We start from the raw sequence: 6,000 nt of genomic DNA, 5'->3' as shown, positions 1-6,000 counted from the left end.
CCTGCCAGACAGACATGTACACCTTACAATCATTCCATACACCAAATATAGTTGACCAATGGCTTAAAGTATTAGAAAAACAGACCAAAACACAAAAACTTAACATTGACCAATGAACCGTGAAAATGAGGTCAAGGTCAGATGAAACCTGCCAGACTGACTTGTATCCCTTATAATCATTCCATACACCACATATAGCTGACCTACTGCTTGTAGTATCTGAGAAACGGACCTAATCACGTAACTTTAACCTTGATCACTGATCCATGAAATGAGGCTGAGGTCAGGTGAACCCTGTCTGATGGACATGTAGACGTTGCAAGGAACCCATATACCAAATATAGTTATCCTATTACTCATAATAAGTGAGAAATTTACATAACAAAAAAACTAAACTTTTTCTTCAAGCAGTCGCTGAACCATGAAAATAAGGTCAAGGACATTGGACATATGACAGACGGAAAGTTCGTAACATAAGGTATCTGCATACAAAGTATGAAGAATCCAGGTCTTCTACCTTCTGAAATATAAAGCTTTATACAAATAGTTTACGCCGCCGTCGCCGCCGGATAGTAATACCTATGTCTCACTTTCTGCGACTTTCGTCGCAGGCGAGACAAAAATGAGAAATTTCAATATGCATATCAACATTTATTTCAGTGTTCAGATCCTGAAAATTTTAGAAGTAAACTCTTAGAGAGTAATTCACAGATAACATCAACTGATTTTACACTTTACTTGCTTGGTGGTAATCACCTTGTGGCTGCTATCAAGGGATTGCAAGAAGAATCAAGGAATCAAAGGAATTGGGTAAATTGGTTTTATCACTTTTTTGTTTTTATCAACTTTTACAGTAGCAATGTAATTGTAAATAAATTTAATTAGGTTATAATGACATATATATATAATCTGATGCATGATAACATGACTTACAATAAGTTCTAAATTAGTTGATTTAAAAAAAAAGTTGGTAAAAACTATGAATATAGCTGAAGTTGAAATGTTATAAAATATTGGTTTTTAGATTTTGACCCACAAAAGTTTTAAATCAAATATAGAAAAACACTCAAAGAGTGTGCATGCGTAACATGAGCAAGACTAAATTTCATATGCGTAGCGTCACAAATATTGATAGGCCTCTGTGGGGTTTGGAGAGGGACCATTCTCCTCGCCACTTTTTACCTCCTCTTAACACCTCTGACAACCAACACGGTGACCACAGTGATGGTCAACCCCACCACAAAATGATGAGTTTTTCTGGAAAAAACCAAGATACTTAAAATAAGAGAGACTCAATAGTTTTTGTTTATGTGTTGAAATAAAACACACTGAATGATATTCAACTATTTAAACTTTAATATGAAATATGTTTATCACTTGTTATTACCTCTATGGCTTTTCTTGTCTCAGCTGTTCATGTTCCTAATTTAGTCCTTTCCAACACAATCAACATGGATGCCAACCATTACGATTTTCCCGTAATTGCTACGATTTTTGGACCCAAATTGCGGTGTTACGGTGAACAGTCTATTTGTTACGGATTTACGTTCATTACCTGCCCAGAACTGTTCTCCGTTTATAAATCATTTTTGACAATTGAGACGCCTTAAAAGGGTGACTGGGGAATAAAAATATGGTCACCACTGGTCTTCCTCCGACCGGCAGTAGAACCCTCGCCGAAGTGGGGCGTCCGTCTGGCTGTGCGGGATGTATCAAGTACGCAGCCACGTCCAGACAGAATGAAGACGTAACATCCGATTCCCCGTGTAGAAAGAGTACAACGCTCTTTGAACGTTAAGAACCCTTGCAACAACTCTTTGAGGGGTCTGTAGGTGGCCTTTTGCAATGCTAAATTTCTGTCCCTATTCAATATACTAGTACCCTCATTTTCCCGTGGTAGTCCAAATTTTCCCGACCATCATCCCGGACAACCTCTATTGCAATACCTACCTATTTAATTTATTGTTAACTTCTGGTTTTGAACAAGCATGAAATATTTGCCATTTGACATTAAGCAACCAACAATCAATCGGGACGACCAGTAAAAAACGATTCTCTAATTTTGAATAATTAATGAACGAAACAAGTTTTTGTTTTTAATTTTACAATGTCTGGTGTTACAATTAAAATTTCTGAAACAAAGAAAGAAAACTAGAAAGTTGGACCATTGTGCCTTTTGTATATATAATGAAATATATTTTTGTTTAACGCGATGGTCATTTGCTAATCAACTTTGAATCGTAGTTCTGTCAAATAAAGGAAATCATTTTGTCACTGAATGCCAAATATGGTCACTACAGGTTTTCTTCCATTAGGCTGTAATACTCTTGCCAAATTGTCCCCCAAGGGTGATTGGGGAATAGAAGTATGGTCACCATTGGTCTTCCTCCGACCGGCAGTAAAACCCGTGCTAAAGTGGGGCGTCTGTTTGGCTGTGTGGGATGTACAAATTTGCAGCCACGTCCGGTCAGAATGGGGACGTTAAATCCGATGCCTCGTGTGAAGAGAGTGCCACGCTCTTTGCACGTTAAGAACCCTTGCAACAACTCTTTGAGGGGTCCGTAGGTGACCTGTTGCAAGGCTAAATTTCTGTCCCTATCCAATATACCCTCTTTGGTTGATGTAAAAACTGGATTAACAACACTCGGAATTTGAGGAACACTTGCAGGAGGACTGGAAGCCTGAGAAGCAGATGGAGCAACCACAGGAATGTTTAGTTGTTGATTTAACCATGATGTAATCGGTTCTCTAAAATGCACATAATGAACATAATTACTAATGTCATCCTTCTTATCGCACACTTCAGAAATCAAATCATGTTCTTGATCACCTTGTTTGAGTATACGCACCTCAGATTCAGCTGCTGCTACTTTACTCTCCTACTTCACAATACTTATGTCAGCTTCTATTGCTACCTTTTGTTTCATCAGTTCACTTTCCTTTCGAATAAATTGTAGTCGCACTTGAACTGCTAACTTGTGATAATTGTTCAACTAACTCAGCTTTCTTTTTCTTAATTTCAGAACTAACTTTCCTGTATGTTGCAACACACGTTACAAAATAGTCATTATAATCGGTTAACACATTTGTTTGTGCTCTTGTTAAGAAACCTTTGTACTCTTCGGACCGACGACAAAAGTTTCTATAGTGACCGTCAATATCTGTGTTTAACTGTCTTAAAGTTCCTAACGTGTTACTCGAAGGAATAGTTATCTTCAACTTTAGACCAAACATTTTCACATTTGTCCCGCAGTTCATTACTTTGGTCGTCAAACATGGTTTGTCCTTTGATTGTAAACTTTCTGTTTCGCTTTTCACGCGTTTCAGACATACGTTTACACTATGTTTTTACTATTCCGCTCAGGTACTAAGCAGATAGTTTACCATACAGTTATTTATGATACTTTTTGGAAAAGCTACATATTGAACAAAAGATACAACAATATGTATGTAATTTTATGTATGTATGTCGAATCCCTTCTCCGGTGGTTATGTAATTCCATGGATATGATAGGACGGTTGCGAGAGTCGGCAAAACAAATTAGAGGAAATCAAAGAGTCGGGAAGCAGACAGCAAGAAAGAGAATTCAGACGAAAATTAGAGGCAGAAAACCGAGAGCTTAGGTTGATTGATTGTTGGTTGCTTAAATTCCAGTGGCAAATATTTCATGCATATTCAGGACGAGAACAAATTTACAATAAATACAATAGGTAGGTTCTGTAATGTAGGCCATCCGGGATTAAGGTCGGGGAAATTTAGACTGCCACTGGAAAATGAGGGTAAATTGGATTGGGACAGCAATTTTGCCTTGCAACAGGTCACCTACGGACCCCTCAAAGAGTTGTTGCAAGGGTTCTTAACGTGCAGAGAGCGTGGCATTCTCTCTACACGAGGCATCGGATTTAACGTCCCCATTCTGACCGGACGTGGCTGCGCACTTGTACATCCCGCACAGCCAAACGGACGCCCCACTTTAGCGAGGGTTTTACCGCCGGTCGGAGGAAGACCAATGGTGACCATATTTCTATTCCCCAGTCACCCTTGGGGGGACCGAGAGCTTAGGAGACAAATCGCTGAAAACAAGTGGAGGAATGAACTTTTCCAAGATATAGACAAACTTGATATTTAATATTGTGATGAGAACTTATTTATTATATTTATTGTTGCATAATTTTATTTAAATAACTTAATTTATTTCAGGTTGAACATTGTTATAGATATCTATTTGTTGAAATTATTGAATATTTTATTACTTGTTGATATATTAATGAATATTTTATTACTTGTTGATCTATATAAGTTATTGAATTCTATGGTAGGCTAAATTTTGATTGCAAATTGTGTTTACTTTAACTTTATTGCAGATAGACATTGAACAATACATACTTAACCTGTAATTTTATACATATATTATTAGTTACTTGTGTAAATTTAATAATTGTTTTAAATTATATGTTTTAGGTTATATTCCTGCCACTTTGGACTAGTGTGTTTTTGCACATTAGGTCTTAAGAGGGAGGGAGTGTGACGAATAGTCCTTAAACATTTCAGGGGTTTGGTTAACTTTTCTTTTCTTTTATTCTATCTCCGTTTTATTAATAATTCTTGCAGTTCCGGCCATTTTCTTTCCACCGCCGGACCACTTCCGGTGTCCTGGTAGCCCGGCCGGGCCTATGACGTCAATTGGGGATAGAAATACGTAAGCTCTAGGGTTTGGGGGAGTGCAATTTTTGGGATTAAAACGCCAGTTGATAGTTTACTTTATTATATATTCTACATTTTTATCTAAAACATACTTATATCTTACTACCCAGGTAAGGACTAACGTAAACTTGACCATCGTATTCTTGATAGTTGATATTTATGGCTTTAATACTGTAAATGTGAACTAAATACATGTAAACAGCACGTAATAAACATATATACTTTAATAATCGTCATTTTATTAGAGAACCTGGGAAAACTTTAGGCAAACGGGAACAGGTTAACACTAATCTGTTACATCAGTAAGACGGGGTAACCAGAGGGATTCTGTGGGTGTTTTTGGCAATACATTTGTAGTTGAATGAGGAAATTCATGTTTAGATGATGCAGATGATACTTGCATAGATGAATTTTTTAAAACCTGTGTAGATGGAGCAACACCATTGCAATTTTGATTTGTTGCTAGGAAATCATAACGGGATTAAAATGCTTGGTTACCAACCTTAAATTTGTTTCGTTTCTTTTTGCCTTTCATGTTTCAAAATTAATACACTCTGTAAGATGTGTACAACTCTAAATTATGATGTCATAATGCAATGACGTCACAAAAACAATGACGTCACAATGTACTCTTCCCATAAAAAATAACCCATTTTTCCCACTTTCAACACACATACAAAAAAAACCTCTAAAATTCTTATTCCTTGATGGATTTTGAAAACAAGACTAGTTTTGGAAAGGTCTGTGACTAATCTTTACAGTAATGAAAATATATAAGAGCTTTGTATTCGATAAAAAAATATAATAGAAAACAAGACTATCAGGATGGAGAAATTTCTTAAATCTGAAAGTTTTTAAGTAAAAAACACTATATTTACATGATTTTTTAACAAAAAATGAGGATTTGTAGAAAGTCTGTAAGGTAGAAGAGGCTTATAAATTGCAGTTATACCAATAAGAGTTAAAACAAATGTTTAAATCGAAAATTTATAACATATGCTTATTGTGTTTTTTTCTTCCTTAAGGTAGAGACGGACGGGTATCACATGACCTATTATAGCACGTGCATTTTGCGTAATTAAAATCGGTTCCGATTCTTTTTTTACGCAATCGGTAGACAAGGTAAACAAAGAAAATGGCAGACGACTGCGACCGCCTTCGTGTTCGCGGTCAGTTTATTAAGAACGACAGATTCAAAAAATCTAAAAGGATGGACACTTTGAACGAGAGAGATAAATTTACTCAATGGGGAGACCATGATTACGGTACGAGGGGATAACCGACAATGATTCAAG

Source organism: Mytilus californianus, unplaced genomic scaffold, assembly GCF_021869535.1.
Source record: "Mytilus californianus isolate M0D057914Y unplaced genomic scaffold, xbMytCali1.0.p SCAF_12, whole genome shotgun sequence".
NCBI lineage: Eukaryota > Metazoa > Mollusca > Bivalvia > Mytilida > Mytilidae > Mytilus > Mytilus californianus.
The sequence above is the reverse complement of the archived record's forward strand: the minus strand, read 5'-3'. Positions refer to the sequence as shown.